Source organism: Aedes albopictus, chromosome 3 (assembly GCF_035046485.1).
Source record: "Aedes albopictus strain Foshan chromosome 3, AalbF5, whole genome shotgun sequence".
In the NCBI taxonomy this organism is placed as follows: domain Eukaryota; kingdom Metazoa; phylum Arthropoda; class Insecta; order Diptera; family Culicidae; genus Aedes; species Aedes albopictus.
In genome coordinates, this window is record NC_085138.1 from 212,034,860 (window position 1) to 212,054,033 (window position 19,174).

The window sequence follows — 19,174 nt, forward strand, 5'->3', positions numbered from 1 at the left end:
CTAGATTCCATATGATCCGCAATGTAACCTGAATGCATTTTCGAGTGATTTTGCGCTTCCTAAACTTATCTCAGGCTTAGGAAAACACCAACTTCATATGATGCGCAATGTAACCTGAATGTATTTTCGGGTGATTTTGCGCTTCCTAAGCTTAGCTCTTGCTTAGGATTGTGCATCATTTAGAATCTGGTGTTTTCCTAAGCCTGAGCTAAGCTAAGGAAGCGCAAAATCACCCGAAAATGCATTCAGGTTATATTGCGCATCATATGGAATCTAGAGCAATCCTTAGCCAGAGCTAAGCTTAGGAAGCGCAAAATCACCCGAAAATACATTCAGGTTACATTGCGTATCATATGGAATCTGGTGTTTTCCTTAGCCTGAGCTAAGTTTAGGAAGCGCAAAATCACACGAAAATGCATTCAGGTTACATTGCGCATCATATGGAATCTAGAGCAATTCTTAGCCTGAGCTATGCTTAGGAAGCGCAAAATCACCCGAAAATACATTCAGGTTACATTGCGTATCATATGGAATCTTGTGTTTTCCTAAGCCTGAGCTTAGTTTAGGAAGCGCAAAATCACCCGAAAATTCATTCAGGTTACATTGCGCATCATATAAAATCTAGAGCAATCCTAAACCTGAGCTATGCTTAGGAAACGCAAAATCACCCGAAAATACATTCAGGTTACATTGCACACTATATCGAATCTGGTGTTTTCCTAAGCCTGAGCTAAGCTAAGGAAGCGCAAAATCACCCGAAAATGCATTCAGGTTACATTGCGCATCATATGGAATCTAGAGCAATCCTTAGCCTGAACTAAGCTTAGGAAGCGCAAAATCACCCGAAAATGCATTCAGGTTACATTGCGTATCATATGAAATTTGGTGTTTTTCTAAGCCTGAGCTCATGCTTAGGAAACGCAAAATCACCCGAAAATACATTCAGGTTACATTGCACATCATATGGAATCTGGTGTTTTCCTAAGCCTGAGCTAAGCTAAGGAAGCGCAAAATCACCTGAAAATGCAATCAGGTTACATTGCACATTATATAGAATCTAGAGCAATCCTAAGCATGCGCAATGTAACCTGAATGCATTTTTGGTTGATTTTGCGCTTTCTGAGCTTAGCTTAGGCTAAGAATTGCTCTAGATTTTGCGGGTGGCTCTAGATTCTATATGAATGCATTTTCAGGTGATTTGGCGCTAAGCTTAGCTCAGGCTTAGGAAAACACCAAAGTCGATATGATGTGCTATGTAACCTGAATGTATTTTCGGGTGATTTTGCGCTTCCTAAGCTAAGCTCAGGCTAAGGATTGCTCTACATTCCCAGTTGTGCATTTGGACGAGTCGGACGTGTGCTCCGTATCTCACCACGCGATAGACCTCGTATAAGTGGAGTTTTTTCCCCCGCAAGTGCGGAAGGTTTTTTATATCGTACGTTTTCCTGCTTGTGCGAAGTGTAGTGTCGCAAGGTGGTATCCAGCGCAACCCGGGAAGCGAGGTGCTTGCATCATCGTACATCAAAGAAGAAGCATCGCATCCAAGAAAGTCATCTTTATCGCCATCATCAGCCCCTCCGTCATCGAAGAGGACGGCGGCGACGGGTGCGAAGGCAGACGCGACGGACAGCTTCACCATCGACCTGCCTGTGATAAATATCTACCTGCTTCGGTCAGATAAGTATCACTCTTTCGATACACTCTTTTGTCCGCCCAATTTGTTTTGATCGCTTTTGTCTATTGTATCCCCAGTCCACATTCGACCACGTGTTTTTTTTGACATCCATAACAGTGGTTCCCAAACTACTGTATACGGGTAAGGGTGTACAAACTGTAAATAACAGAACAATTTTTTTTTTTGTTTTTTTTTATTAGCTATTTTTTCTTTTTTTTTTCAATACCGATTTTTTTGCATCCTACAGGGTGCGCTAAAATAAACATAAAAATTGAATTCGTATATTATTAGTACAAGTTTTTTTTTGCTATATTTTTTTTTCTATATATTATTAATATTGTTTGGTTTACAAACCAAATAGTTGTCGTCCTAAGGAAGAAAGTGCACTGTAAATACTTTAAGGTTTTTCTCTTCCTCTTTTGCACTTTTGAGTTATTTTCCATAAATTTGTTTCCACATGGACGATTCGATTGGAGGCGAAACGCCTCCTAATGATATCATTGCTCGTACGCGGTTTTATCAGCCATCTTCGCCTGGACCTTGGGTTGTCTATTTCCGGTGCAAATGCAAACCATTGAATATGCTTTCGATTTCTCGAGAGCTGACGCGTAAGTATCCTGGGACCGTTATTCACCAAGTGAAAGCATCCAAGCTGCGTGTTACCGCACCTAGCTACAAAGCAGCAAATGAAATTGCTCAACACGAAGCGTTTACTGTTGAATACGCCGTCTATGTGCCAGCACGAGAAGTGGAGGTGGAGGGGAAGATCCTCGACGAAATGCTGACATGTGAGGACATCAAGACCGGCTTTGGTCGATTCAAAAATAGGTCAATTCCTGATGTGGCTATCCTAGACTGTAAACGCTTATCTAAGGTTTCCATGGAAGGAAATAAAAAGGTGTACTCGCCTTCAGCGTTTTTTCGAGTGACTTTTCCAGGTTCCGTCCTCCCGGAATTTGTTGTAATTGGTGGTGGTTTTTACCCAGTGCATCTTTTTAGGCCGAAGGTTTTTAATTGTACCAAATGCAAGCAGTTTGGTCACAGTGATAGCTTTTGCGACAACAAGCCCCGTTGTGGCAAATGCAACCAAGCTCATTTGGAGGACTCTTGCACACAGGAAGCGGAAAAATGTAGCTACTGTGGCGGAGATCCACACGACTTGCAAGTTTGCCCGGCTTACAAAAGACGCATTCGAAATGAGAGTCGCTCTATCATAAAGCGCTCCAAACAGACATATGCGGAGATGGTGAAATCTTTTAAAACACCAGATTCCGTGTCTGAATCAGCTGTCCCAGTTGAAAATCCCTATCAGGAGTTGTCTTCCGATGATCAGGACGATGGCGAAACTGATGAGGGTAGATCTCTTTCGGAGGTACACGCACCTGGAAAAAGGAAGTCATCATCTTCCCCGGGATTGCGCCGAAAGGTCTTTTTAAAGTCTTCCCTCAAAAGTTTGCCTAATGTTAAAGGAGACGGGGTAAACTTAAATACTCCGAAGAATCAGGTTCCTTCAGCTTCAGATCCATGTTGTAGCAAGAACCTGTCACCCCCATCTCCACCTGTTAAATACACTTCAAAGAGAAATAATCGACAAGGTAGCAAGAAAAAAGCTACCAAAGTTCCTCGCAGTTCAAACAAGCCTCCTAGACCCAAGCGAGGACTGTTTACTTTTAGGGTTCTCGTGGATCGCTTATATGATGCCCTCAGCCTTCCAGAAACATTTAGAGGCATTATTGATATGTTTATACCTACAGTAGAAGAATATCTTCGGAATCTGACACAATCATGGCCCCTCCTTGCTGCGATCATATCTTTCGATGGATAATTCATCAAGTGAGGTACAAGATATGATCACTGTGCTACAGTGGAACTGTCATAGTCTAAAACCTAAATTAGACCTGTTTAAGTTTTTGATTCACAACTCTGATTGTGATGTATTTGCCCTTTGTGAAACATGGCTTTCTTCTGAAGATGAACTCAACTTCCACGATTTTAACATTATACGCCAGGATAGAGATGACCATTATGGGGGAGTTCTTTTGGGGATCAAAAATACTTACTCATTTTATAGAATTCCAATCGCGACTCATCCTGGCGTAGAAATCGTCGCCTGCCAAATAAACGTAAAGGGTAAAGAACTTTGCGTAGGTTCCGTTTACATTCCTCCAAGAATTTCAATTAACCGCCGTCATCTTTGGAATGCGGTTTCTGCACTATCACATCCAGTTTTAATTCTGGGTGATATGAACGCGCATGGTACAGGGTGGGGCGAACCATATGACGATAATAGAGCGGCCGTTTTCTATGATTTGTGCGACTATTTCAATTTGAACATTTTAAATACAGGTGAAGTGACACGTATTGCATCTGACGGCAAAGAAAGTCGTCTTGACCTATCACTGGGGTCAAGTTCACTATCATTCGATTGCTTGTGGAAGGTAATCGAGGATCCTCATGGTAGTGATCACTTACCCATTATAACCACCATAAAGCATAATAGTGAAAGGTCAGACCATCCAATTCAGGTTCCTTTTGACCTCACAAGGAATATCGATTGGCAAAAGTATGCAGAAGCGGTATCTTTTGGCATCGAATCATTCAATCCCCTCCCACCTTTGGATGAGTATCGATTCCTGTCTGAACTGATATATAAGAGTGCATTAGAATCACAAAAACGACGTGTTCCAAGTGCAACCTTCAAAAGAAGACCAGCCACACTAGGCTGGGATGATGATTGCACCCAGTTGTATCTTAAAAAATCTGATGCTTTCAAAACTTTTCGTAGGCACGGTACCTCAGATCTTTATCAAAAGTACGCAAAGCTCGAAAGACAGTTGAGAAACCTGCTGAAAGCGAAGAAGCGTAGTTATTGGCGACACTTCATTGAGGGTCTCTCAAGAGAAACTTCAATGACAACGCTTTGGAGAGTGGCTCGCAACATGCGAAACCGCTCTTCTTCTAATGAGAGTGACGAATACTCCAATCGTTGGATATTCAGCTTCGCGAAAAAGGTCTGCCCAGACTCAGTCCCAGCACAACCGATTTCTTGGGAAACATCCCCAAGAGACGGTTCTCTGGACAGACCCTTCACTATGCTGGAACTTTCTATGGCTCTTCTTTCATCAAACAATTCCGCTCCGGGACGCGATATGATCAAGTTCAATCTTCTAAAGAATCTCCCAGATATCGCTAAAAGACGATTACTGGACCTGTTCAACTCATTCATGGAGAACAACATCGTTCCGCATGAATGGAGACAGGTCAAAGTAATAGCTATTCAAAAGCCTGGTAAACCAGCGTCTGATCATAATTCATACCGCCCAATTGCTATGTTATCATGTTTAAGGAAATTGTTAGAAAAAATGATCCTATCACGACTCGATCATTGGGTCGAATCGAATAACTTGCTTTCAAATACACAGTTCGGGTTTCGCAAGGGCAAAGGAACAAACGATTTTCTAGCGTTGCTTTCAACAGATATTCAACTGGCCTTTGCGGAAAAGGAGCAACTGGCTTCAGTTTTCTTGGATATTAAGGGCGCCTTTGATTCAGTTTCCATAGGAATATTGTCAGAAAAACTGCACAATAGTGGACTTCCAGGAATTTTAAATAATTTCTTGTATAATTTGTTGTCAGAAAAACATATGAGTTTCAATCTCGGACAACTGACAACTTCCAGAATTAGTTACATGGGCCTACCCCAAGGCTCATGTTTAAGTCCCTTGCTTTATAATTTTTACGTGAAAGACATTGATAGTTGCTTGGAAGGACAATGCTCGCTAAGACAACTTGCAGATGATGCTGTGGTTTCTCTAAAAGGCCCACATGCAGAAATGTTGCAAAGACCATTGCAAAATTCTCTAAATAATCTGTCAATCTGGGCAAGAGATTTAGGGATCGAGTTTGCTCCGCAAAAAACTCAATTGGTTGTGTTTTCTAGAAAGCGGAACCCAGCCCAACTGAAACTCAATCTTTTGGGAATAGAAATCGACCAGTCTTTGACTTCGAAATACCTTGGGGTCTGGTTTGATTCAAAAGGCACTTGGGGTACCCAAATCAAGTATTTGGTGCAAAAATGTCAACAAAGGATCAATTTTCTACGCACAATTACCGGAACATGGTGGGGTGCTCACCCGGAAGACCTCATAAAACTTTACAAAACGACTATTCTCTCTGTTATTGAGTATGGCTCTTTCTGCTTCCACTCAGCAGCAAACTGCCACCTAATAAAATTGGAACGAATTCAATACCGTTGTTTGCGTATTGCTCTCGGCTGTATGCACTCAACGCATAATGCGAGCCTAGAGGTCCTGGCAGGGGTGAAACCTCTCCAGAACCGATTCTGGGAGCTCTCACTAAGGTTACTTATCAAGTGTGGAGTGAGCAACACACTTGTCATTGAAAACTTCGAAGAAATGCTCAGTCTGAACACTCAATCAAAATTCATGAGAATCTATCTGTTCTACATGTCATCTGACATAAGCCTACCAAGTTATAATCCTCCCCGTGTACACTTCACTAATGACAGTTCCTCTGTTAAATACGATCTGTCCATGAAACAAGCTGTTCATGGAATACCAGATCAACTTCGATGTATATCTATTCCTCGCATTTTTAACGAAAAGTACCAACATGTCAATTCCTGTAAGAGATTCTTCACTGATGGGTCTCGCATAAATGGATCCACTGGTTTCGGTGTCTTCAATGAAAATTTTACCGCCTTCCGCAAACTTCAGGAACCTTGTTCGGTTTATGTTGCTGAGCTGGCAGCAATCAATTTCGCTTTGGGGATGATTTCCAACATGCCCGTAGACCATTTCTTCATCTTCTCGGATAGCCTTAGTTCGATTGAGGCACTCCGGTCGATGAAACCTGTAAAACATTCATCTTACTTTCTTACAAAAATAAGGGAGCAGATGGGTGCACTGGTCGAAAGATCATACAAGATTACCTTTGTATGGGTCCCCTCACATTGCTCAATTTATGGCAATGAGAAGGCGGACTCTCTCGCAAAGGTGGGCGCATAGGAAGGTGAGATCTATGATAGAAGAATTTCACATGATGAATTTTTCCATTTTGTTCGCCAGAGTTCTCTTCAAAGTTGGCAAAATGATTGGCGAAATGGCCAGCTGGGACGGTGGTTACATTCCATTATTCCTAATGTTTCTTTGCGAGTGTGGTGGTATGGTCTGGATGTAAGTCGCAATTTCATTCGCGTGATGTCAAGACTTATGTCCAACCATTACTCGCTAGACGCGCATTTACACAGGATTAACATCGCGTTGAGCAATGTTTGTACTAAGTGCGGTTCCGGTTATGATGACATCGACCACGTAGTTTGGCAATGCCCGGATAATGACGCCTCCAGAGCGCTACTTGAGGCCCGAAGTAGACAACCCTTTGTTCTTGTGAGAGATGTGTTGGGGACCCGCGATGTCACATACATGGGATGTATTTTCGACTTTCTTCGCTCTGCTGGTATAAAAGTTTAATTTGCTTGTCTTTTCTTCTCCAGTTTTTTTTCTCTGTTTTGTCCTCTTTGTGTTACCAAGCTGCTCCTGGCCATCCGGAAAACCAAGTCCCACAACAAGTTGGTACCAACACCACAAGGCACCGAATACGCTAGCAAGATGCGATTTACCCCCGGATGAGCAGCAGTGAAACCTTTGGCCCAATCCTTACCCCGTCCATCCCTCAAAATGTGACCTTCTAACCTCGAGCTGCCACGAGTACCCTGGCTTCCACCCATTACTAACAGATATCATTAAAAAGTGATTACTCTGTATAATGTATACTATTAAGTACAAAGAAAGATCCTCGGCTCCGTAAAGCGTTATACGCGATTGAGCCCCAAATAAATGAACTAGATAAAAAAAAGGATTGCTCTATATTCCATATGATGCGCAATGTAACCTGAATGAATTTTCGGGTGATTTTGCGCTTCCTAAGCTTAGTTCAGGCTAAGGATTGCTCTAGATTCCATATGATGCGCAATGTAACCTGAATGCATTTTCGGGTGATTTTGCGCTTCCTAAGCTTAGCTCAGGCTTAGGAAAACACCAGATTCCATATGATGTGCAATGTAACCTGAATGCATTTTCGGTTGATTTTGCGCTTCCTAAGCATAGCTCAGGCTTAGGATTGCTCTAGATTCTATATGATGTGCAATGTAACCTAAATGCATTTTCGTGTGATTTTGCGCTTCCTAAACTTAGCTCAGGCTTAGGAAAACACCAGATTCCATATGATGCGCAATGTAACCTGAATGTATTTTCGGGTAATTTTGCGCTTCCTAAGCTTAGCTCAGGCTAAGGATTGCTCTAGATTCCATATGATGCGCAATGTAACATGAATGCATTTTCGAGTGATTTTGCGCTTCCTAAACTTAGCTCAGGCTTAGGAAAACACCAGATTCCATATGGCTAAAATATAAACGACTCATAAGAAAGTGATCATTCTTCATAAATAATTCCAAAAATGCCAGTGAAGAAACAGGGGTGAAAGCAATCATAAATTACAAAAGTTCCATAAACAAATAAAAAAATGCATAAATAAATCAAAAGTTTCCATAAATAATTGATTTTTGAGCAATTAAAATAGTCAAAAATGCAATGAATAAATCAACTGGTGCAATAAAAAAAGCCATTTTTCCCACCAAATAACTTCGAATTTTCCATAAATAAATCCGATTTTTCCATAATAAATTAGAAAATTCACAATAAAAAAATATCAAAAAAGCAATAAATAATTTAAAAAGTGCAATAAATAAAATAATAAATTATCAATAAATGTCAAAAAACGAGCAATAAACGTAGATGCATTTTGAATTAAAAAAAAATACATAGACCATGCGGCGAAGCCGCATAGAGGATTGAGGAACTGAGGCGGCAGAAGGCCGCCGAAGTTTCCGATATCCGATGCACCGCAACTGCATCGTTTCGATTCTAGGCAAACCACAGATCCAAGAATTTGCCCGGTATAATGCAAACATAGATGTTATCCCTTTTTTAGGTCCGACGAGCGATAGCGAGTTCGGACAGCAAGCGATTGCTCGGTAAATTGCAATCATAGTGAGGCAGGCTTTTCAGTCGTTACAGTCATATAAGTGCGATTCAGCATTTCACTGCCTCATACTTTCCTGCATTTGTTTTTCATGGGAAATTTAGTCATTTTTTATTGCATTTTTTGAATTTTTTATTGCTTTTTCGATATTTTTTTATTGTGAATTTTCTTATTTATTATGGAAAAATCGGATTTATTTATGGAAAATTCGAAGTTATTTGGTGGGAAAAATGGCTTTTTTTATTGCAACAATTGATTTATTCATTGCATTTTTGACTTTTTTAATTGCTCGAAAATCAATTATTTATGGAAATTTTTGATTTATTTATGCATTTTTTTTATTTGTTTATGGAACTTTTGTAATTTATAACTGCTTCGACTTTTCGAATTGTTTATGGGAAATTTTGTATTTATTATGGAACGTTTAATTGTCTGCCGATTCCATATGATGCACAATGTAACCTGAATGCAATTTCGGGTGATTTTGCGCTTCCTAAGCAAAGCTCAGGCTTAGGATTGCTCTAGATTCTATATGATGCGCAATGTAACCTAAATGCATTTTCAGGTGATTCTGCGCTTCCTTAGCCTAGCTCAGGTTTAGGAAAATACCAGATTCAATATAGTGTGCAATGGAAAACACCAGATTCGATATGATGTGCTATGTAACCTGAATGTATTTTCGGGTGATTTTGCGCTTCCTAAGCTAAGCTCAGGCTAAGGATTGCTCTATATTCCATATGATGCGCAATGTAACCTGAATGAATTTTCGGGTGATTTTGCGCTTCCTTAGCTTAGTTCAGGCTAAGGATTGCTCTAGATTCCATATGATGCGCAATGTAACCTGAATGCATTTTCAGGTGATTTTGCGCTTCCTTAGCTTAGTTACATATGATACGCAATGTAACCTGAATGTATTTTCGGGTGATTTTGCGCTTCCTTAACTTAGCTCAGGCTAAGGATTGCTCTAGATTCCATATGATGCGCAATGTAACCTGAATGCATTTTCGAGTGATTTTGCGCTTCCTAAACTTAGCTCAGGATTAGGAAAACGCCAGATTCCATATGATGCACAATGTAACCTGAATGCATTTTCGGCTGATTTTGCAATTCCTAAGCAAAGCTCAGGCTTAGGATTACTCTAGATTCTATATGATGCGCAATGTAACCTAAATGCATTTTCAGGTGATTCTGCCTCTCCTAAGCTTAACACAGGCTTAGGAAAACACCAGATTCAATATAGTGTGCAATGGAAAACACCAGATTCGATATGATGTATGTATTTTCGGGTGATTTTGCGCTTCCTAAGCTAAGCTCAGGCTAAGGATTGCTCTATATTCCATATGATGCGCAATGTAACCTGAATGTATTTTCGGGTGATTTTGCGCTTCCTAAGCTTAGTTCAGGCTAAGGATTGCTCTAGATTCCATATGATGCGCAATGTAACCTGAATGCATTTTCAGGTGATTTTGCGCTTCCTTAGCTTAGCTCAGGCTTAGGAAAACACCAGATTCCATATGATGTGCAATGTAACCTGAATGCATTTTCATGTGATTTTGCGCTTCCTAAACTAAGCTCAGGCTTAGGAAAACACCAGATTCCATATGATACGCAATGTAACCTGAATGTATTTTCGGGTGATTTTGCGCTTCCTTAGCATAACTCAGGCTTAGGATTGCTCTAGATTCCATATTATGCGCAATGTAACCTGAATGCATTTTCGAGTGATTTTGCGCTTCCTTAGCATAGCTCAGGCTTTGGATTGCTCTAGATTCAATATGATGCGCAATGTAACCTGAATGCATTTTCGAGTGATTTTGCGCTTCCTAAACTTAGCTCAGGCTTTGGAAAACACCAGATTCCATATGATGCACAATGTAACCTGAATGCATTTTCGGGTGATTTTGCGCTTCCTTAGCATAGCTCAGGCTTTGGATTACTCTAGATTCTATATGATGCGCAATATAACCTGAATGCATTTCCGGGTGATTTTGCGCTTCCTTAGCATAACTCAGGCTTAGGATTGCTCTAGATTCTATATGATGCGCAATGTAACCTGAATGAATTTTCGGGTGATTTTGCGCTTCCTAAGCTTAGCTCAGGCTTAGGAAAACACCAGATTCCATATGATGCACAATCCTAAGCATGAAAAATCACCCGAAAATACATTCAGGTTACATTGCGCATCATATGGAGTTGGTGTTTTCCTAAGCCTGAGTTAAGCTTGGAATCTAGAGCAATTTTTAGTCTGAGCTAAGCTTAGGAAGCGCAAAATCACACGAAAATGCATTCAGGTTCCATTGCGGATCCATAATAATAATAATATTATAATAAAAATATGGAATCTAGAGCAATTTTTAGCCTGAGCTAAGCTTAGGAAACGCAAAATCACCCGAAAATACATTCAGGTTACATAGCACATCATATCGACTTTGGTGTTTTCCTAAGCCTGAGCTAAGCTTAGGAAGCGCCAAATCACCTGAAAATGCTTTCATATAGAATCTAGAGCCACCCGCAAAATCTAGAGCATTTCTTAGCCTGAGCTAAGCTCAGGAAGCGCAAAATCAACCAAAAATGCATTCAGGTTACATTGCGCATGCTAAGGATTGCTCTAGATTCTATATGATGTGCAATGTAACCTGAATGCATTTTCAGGTGATTTTGCGCTTCCTTAGCTTAGCACAGGCTTAGGAAAACACCAGATTATATATGATGTGCAATGTAACCTGAATGTATTTTCGGGTGATTTTGCGTTTCCTAAGCATAGCTCAGGCTTAGGATTGCTCTAGATTCTATATGATGCGCAATGTAACCTTAATGCATTTTCAGATGATTTTGCGCTTCCTAAGCTTAGCTCAGGCTTAGGAAAACACCAGATTCGATATAGTGTGCAATGGAAAACACCAGATTCGATATGATGTGCTATGTAACCTGAATGTATTTTCGGGTGATTTTGCGCTTCCTAAGCTAAGCTCAGGCTAAGGATTGCTCTATATTCCATATGATGTGCGGCTAAAATATAAACGACTCATAGAAAAGCGATCATTTTCCGTAACAAAATCAGAAATTGCCAATAAAGAAGTAGGGGTGGGAGCAATAATAAACTATAAAATTTCCATAAACAAATCAAAAAGTGCATAAATAAATCAAAATTTCCCATAAATAATTGATTTTCGAGCAATAAAAAACGTCGGAATTTCCACGAATAATTCAATAATTGCAATAAATAACTACATTTTTTCCACCAAAACAGTTAAAATTTTCCATAAATAAATCTGATTTTTCCATAAATAATTTAAAAATTCCCAATTGAAAAACATCAAAAAAGCAATTGAAAATTTAGCAATAAATAGGAACTGATGAGCAAGGTAAAAGCACCGGCTGAGCCATGCGGCGAAGCCGCATAGAGGATTGAGGAACTGAGGCGGCAGAAGGCCGCCGATGTTTCCGAAATCCGATGCGCCGTCATTGCGTCGATTCGGTTCTAGGCAATCCACAGATCCAAGAATTTGCCCGGTATAATGCGAACAGAGATGTTATTCCTTTTTTAAGTCCGACGAGCGTTAGCGAGTTCGGACAGCAAGCGATTGTCTGTTAAATTGCACAATAGTTTCAGTCTTTCTATCATAGTTCTATAATGTAGTATGTTCGAAAATTTTTGTTGGAAAAAATATAGTTTTTTATTGCAATTGTTGATTTATTTGTGGAAATTTTTACATTTTTTATTGCTAGAAAATCAATTATTTATGGGAAGTTTCGATTTATTTATGCGCTTTTTGAATTGTTTATGGAACTTTTCTAGTTTATTATTGCTTCCACCCCTAATTATTTATTGGTAATTTTCGAATTATTTATGGAAACTTTTTAATTTATTATGGGACGATTAATTGGCTGCCATGATGTGCAATGTAACCTGAATGTATTTTCGGGTGATTTTGCGCTTCCTAAGCTAAGCTCAGGCTAAGGATTGCTCTATATTCCATATGATGCGCAATGCATTTTCGTGTGATTTTGCGCTTCTCAAACTTAGCTCAGGCTTAGGAAAACACCAGATTCCATATGATACGCAATGTAACCTGAATGTATTTTCGGGTGATTTTGCGCTTCCTAAGCTTAGCTCAGGCTAAAGATTGCTCTAGATTCCATATGATGCGCAATGTAACCTGAATGCATTTTCGTGTGATTTGGCGCTTCCTAAACTTAGCTCAGGCTTAGGAAAACACCAGATTCCATATGATACGCAATGTAACCTGAATATATTTTCGGGTGATTTTGCGCTTCCTAAGCGTAGCTCAGGCTTAGGATTGCTCTAGATTTTATATGATGCGCAATGTAACCTGAATGAATTTTCGGGTGATTTTGTGCTTCCTAAACTAAGTTCAGGCTTAGGAAAACACCAGATTCCATATGATACGCAATGTAACCTGAATGTATTTTCGGGTGATTTTGCGCTTCCTAAGCTTAGCTCAGGCTAAGGATTGCTCTAGATTCCATATGATGCGCAATGTAACCTGAATGCATTTTCGAGTGATTTTGCGCTTCCTAAACTTATCTCAGGCTTAGGAAAATACCAACTTCATATGATGCGCAATGTAACCTGAATGTATTTTCGGGTGATTTTTCATGCTTAGGATTGTGCATCATTTGGAATCTGGTGTTTTCCTAAGCCTGAGCTAAGCTTAGGAAGCGCAAAATCACCCAAAAATGCATTCAGGTTACATTGCGCATCATATGGAATCTAGAGCAATCCTTAGCCAGAGCTAAGCTTAGGAAGCGCAAAATCACCCAAAAATGGCAGACAATTAAACGTTCCATAATAAATACAAAATTTCCCATAAATAATTCGAAAAGTCCCAGTGAAGAAACAGGGGTGTAAGCAGTAATAAATAACAAAAGTTCCATAAACAAATAGAAAAATGCATAAATAAATCAAAAGTTTCCATAAATAACTGATTTTTGAGCAATTAAAAACGTCAAAAATGCAATGAATAAATCAACTGTTGCAATAAAAAACGCCAATTTTCCCACCAAATAACTTCGAATTTTCCATAAATAAATTCGATTTTTCATAATAAATTAGAAATTTCACAATAAAAAAATATCGAAAAAGCAATAAAAAATTCAAAAAATGCAATAAAAAATTACGAAATTACCCATGAAAAACAAATGCAGAAAAGTATGAGACAGTGAAATGCTGAATCGCACTTATATGTCTGAATCGACTGAAAAGCTTGCGTAACTATGATTGCAATTTACCGAGCAATTGCTTGCTGTCCGAACTCGCTATCGCTCGTCGGACCTAAAAAAAGGGATAACATCTATGTTTGCATTATACCGGGCAAATTCTTGAATCTGTGGTTTGCCTAGAACCGAATCGATGCAGTTGCGGTGCATCGGATATCGGAAACTTCGGCGGCCTTCTGCCGCCTCAGTTCCTCAATCTTCTATGCGGCTTCGCCGCATGGTCTATGTATTTTTTGGCTGAAAATGCATTTACGTTTATTGCTCGTTTTTTGACATTTATTGTTAATTTATTTTTTTGTTATTGCACTTTTTGAATTATTTATTGCTTTTTCGATATTTTTTTATTGTGAATTTTCTAATTTATTATGGAAAAATCGGATTTATTTATGGAAAATTCGAAGTTTTTTGTTGGGAAAATTGGCTTTTTTATTGCAACAGTTGAATTATTCATTGCATTTTTGACGTTTTTAATTGCTCAAAAATCAATTATTTATGGAAACTTTTGATTTCTTTATGCACTTTTCTATTTGTTTATGGAACTTTTGTTATTTATTACTGCTTACACCCCTGTTTCTTCACTGGGACTTTTGGAATTATTTATGACGAATGATCACTTTCTTATGAGTCGTTTATATTTTAGCCCCCAAAAATACATTCAGGTTTCATTGCGTATCATATGGAATCTGGTGTTTTCCTAAGCCTGAGCTAAGTTTAGGAAGCGCAAAATCACACGAAAATGCATTCAGGTTACATTGCATATGAAATCTAGAGCAATTCTTAGCCTGAGCTAAGCTTAGGAAGCGCAAAATCACCCGAAAATGCATTCAGGTTACATTGCGTATCATATGCAATCTGGTGTTTTCCTAAGCCTGAGCTTAGTTTAGGAAGCTGTTTGTGCACATGTGTATATGTCTGGATATCAACTATATTTGTATGTGTATGATAAGAATAAATAAATCAGTTCCTACTTGACCATTGCAATGGCAAGGTGTCGCATACTCCACTTAATTAATTACTCCCCGTAGTATCACAACGGTAAACGGGTCCTACCCTTGCGCGAACATGTTTGGTGCCGTGACGAGCCGAATTCGAAGAAGAACCTGGTGCAAGTTTTAAGAATCTGCTAAATTACAACATTTTGCTACGGATCACTCGAGCCACAATGGAGCAACGATCGCTATCAACACAATAGGAGATACGCGATATCACTTCCCGCTGCAATAGTGTGGCCCCAGCGGTAGCTATTCGGCAGAGCATTTTCGTGTCTAGCTCACACACGGTACTGCAGCAGTGGGCTCAGGATCTGGCTAGGCAGAAATGCTCATTTTCGAGGGACAGCTGGATATCCGCAACGATCTTCTATCATGTGCCAACTGTAAGAGCTTCGCTACACTTCCAGCTACGATGGTGAGGGCAACACAGCAGCCATCTGGCAAAGCATCAATGGCAAGTGCGTATGCCGATACTCGAGCAGTTGGGTCTCCAGCGATGTATTCATTGTGCGGTGAAATCGAAAACAAAGAAGGATGGTCAGCGATATGACCGATATGACAGTAGCATTCAATTTTGTGATTTTGTTCTCTTGTAAAGTAGATTCTGACGATAATTTTTTACTGTAATAAAAAACTGTTCGTTTTGGGGGGGAGTATGTTTGTGCACATGTGTATATGTCTGGATATCAACTATATTTGTATGTGTATGATAAGAATAAATAAATCAGTTCCTACTTGACCATTGCAATGGCAAGGTGTCGCATACTCCACTTAATTAATTACTCCCCGTAGTATCACAACGGTAAACGGGTCCTACCCTTGCGCGAACAGAAGCGCAAAATCACCCGAAAATTCATTCAGGTTACATTGCGCATCACATAAAATCTAGAGCAATCCTAAGCCTGAGCTATGCTTAGGAAACGCAAAATCACCCGAAAATACATTCAGGTTACATTGCACACTATATCGAATCTGGTGTTTTCCTAAGCCTGGGCTAAGGAAGCGCAAAATCACCCGAAAATGCATTCAGGTTACATTGCGCATCATATGGAATCTAGAGCAATCCTTAGCCTGAGCTAAGCTTAGGAAGCGCAAAATCACCCGAAAATGCATTCAGGTTACATGGCGTATCATATGAAATTTGGTGTTTTTCTAAGCCTGAGCTCATGCTAGGAAACGCAAAATCACCCGAAAATACATTCAGGTTACATTGCACATCATATGGAATCTGGTGTTTTCCTAAGCCTGAGCTAAGCTAAGGAAGCGCAAAATCACCTGAAAATGCATTCAGGTTACATTGCACATTATATAGAATCTAGAGCAATCCTAAGCATGCGCAATGTAACCTGAATGCATTTTTGGTTGATTTTGCGCTTTCTGAGCTTAGCTTAGGCTAAGAATTGCTCTAGATTTTGCGGGTGGCTCTAGATTCTATATGAATGCATTTTCAGGTGATTTGGCGCTGAGCTTAGCTCAGGCTTAGGAAAGCACCAAAGTCGATATGATGTGCTATGTAACCTGAATGTATTTTCGGGTGATTTTGCGCTTCCTAAGCTAAGCTCAGGCTAAGGATTGTCATATATTCCATATGATGCGCAATGTAACCTGAATGAATTTTCGGGTGATTTTGCGCTTCCTAAGCTTAGCTCAGACTAAGGAAAACACCAGATTCCATATGATGCACAATCCTAAGCATGAAAAATCACCCGAAAATACATTCAGGTTACATTGCGCATCATATGGAGTTGGTGTTTTCCTAAGCCTGAGTTAAGCTTGGAATCTAGAGCAATTTTTAGTCTGAGCTAAGCTTAGGAAGCGCAAAATCACACAAAAATGCATTCAGATTACATTGCGGATCCATAATAATAATATTATTATTATAAAAATATGGAATCTAGAGCAATTTTTAGCCTGAGCTAAGCTTAGGAAGCGCAAAATCACCCGAAAATACATTCAGGTTACGTTGCGTATCATATGGAATCTGGTGTTTTCCTAAGCCTGAGCTTAGTTTAGGAAAGGCAAAATCACACGAAAATGCATTCAGGTTACATTGCACATCATATCGACTTTGGTGTTTTCCTAAGCCTGAGCTAAGCTTAGGAAGCGCCAAATCACCTGAAAATGCTTTCATATAGAATCTAGAGCCTACCGCAAAATCTAGATCATCATATGGAGTTGGTGTTTTCCTAAGCCTGAGTTAAGCTTGGAATCTAGAGCAATTTTTAGTCTGAGCTAAGCTCAGGAAGCGCAAAATCAACCAAAAATGCATTCAGGTTACATTGCGCATGCTAAGGATTGCTCTAGATTCTATATGATGTGCAATGTAACCTGAATGCATTTTCAGGTGATTTTGCGCTTCCTTAGCTTAGCTCAGGCTTTGGAAAACACCAGATTCCATGTGATGTGCAATGTAACCTGAATGTATTTTCGGGTGATTTTGCGTTTCCTAAGCATAGCTCAGGCTTAGGATTGCTCTAGATTCTATATGATGTGCAATGTAACCTGAATGAATTTTCGGGTGATTTTGCGCTTCCTAAACTAAGCTCAGGCTTAGGAAAACACCAGATTCGATATAGTGTGCAATGGAAAATACCAGATTCGATATGATGTGTTATGTAACCTGAATGTATTTTCGGGTGATTTTGCGCTTCCTAAGCTAAGCTCAGGCTAAGGATTGCTCTATATTCCAAATGATGCGCAATGTAACCTGAATGAATTTTCGGGTGATTTTGCGCTTCCTAAGCTTAGTTCAGGCTAAGGATTGCTCTAGATTCCATATGATGCACAATGTAACCTGAATGCATTTTCGGGTGATTTTGCGCTTCCTTAGCTTAGCTCAGGCTTAGGAAAACACCAGATTCCATATGATGTGCAATGTAACCTGAATGCATTTTCGTGTGATTTTGCGCTTCCTAAACTTAGCTCAGGCTTAGGAAAACACCAGATTCCATATGATACGCAATGTAACCTGAATGTATATTCGGGTGATTTTGCGTTTCCTAAGCGTAGCTCAGGCTTAGGATTGCTCTAGATTTTATATGATGCGCAATGTAACCTGAATGAATTTTCGGGTGATTTTGCGCTTCATAAACTAAGTTCAGGCTTAGGAAAACACCAGATTCCATATGATACGCAATGTAACCTGAATGTATTTTCGGGTGATTTTGCGCTTCCTTAGCTTAGCTCAGGCTAAGGATTGCTCTAGATTCCATATGATGCGCAATGTAACCTGAATGCATTTTCGAGTGATTTTGCGCTTCCTAAACTTATCTCAGGAAAACACCAAATTCCATATGATGTGCAATGTAACCTGAATGCATTTTCGGTTGATTTTGCGCTTCCTAAGCATAGCTCAGGCTTAGGAAAACACCAGATTCCATATGATGTGCAATGTAACCTGAATGCATTTTCGGTTGATTTTGCGCTTCCTAAACTTAGCTCAGGCTTAGGAAAACACCAGATTCCATATGATACGCAATGTAACCTGAATGTATTTTCGGGTGATTTTGCGCTTCCTAAGCTTAGCTCAGGCTAAGGATTGCACTAGATTCCATATGATCCGCAATGTAACCTGAATGCATTTTCGAGTGATTTTGCGCTTCCTAAACTTATCTCAGGCTTAGGAAAACACCAACTTCATATGATGCGCAATGTAACCTGAATGTATTTTCGGGTGATTTTGCGCTTCCTAAGCTTAGCTCATGCTTAGGATTGTGCATCATTTAGAATCTGGTGTTTTCCTAAGCCTGAGCTAAGCTAAGGAAGCGCAAAATCACCCGAAAATGCATTCAGGTTATATTGCGCATCATATGGAATCTAGAGCAATCCTTAGCCAGAGCTAAGCTTAGGAAGCGCAAAATCACCCGAAAATACATTCAGGTTACATTGCGTATCATATGGAATCTGGTGTTTTCCTAAGCCTGAGCTAAGTTTAGGAAGCGCAAAATCACACGAAAATGCATTCAGGTTACATTGCGCATCATATGGAATCTAGAGCAATTCTTAGCCTGAGCTAAACTTAGGAAGCGCAAAATCACCCGAAAATACATTCAGGTTACATTGCGTATCATATGGAATCTTGTGTTTTCCTAAGCCTGAGCTTAGTTTAGGAAGCGCAAAATCACCCGAAAATTCATTCAGGTTACATTGCGCATCATATAAAATCTAGAGCAATCCTAAGCCTGAGCTATGCTTAGGAAACGCA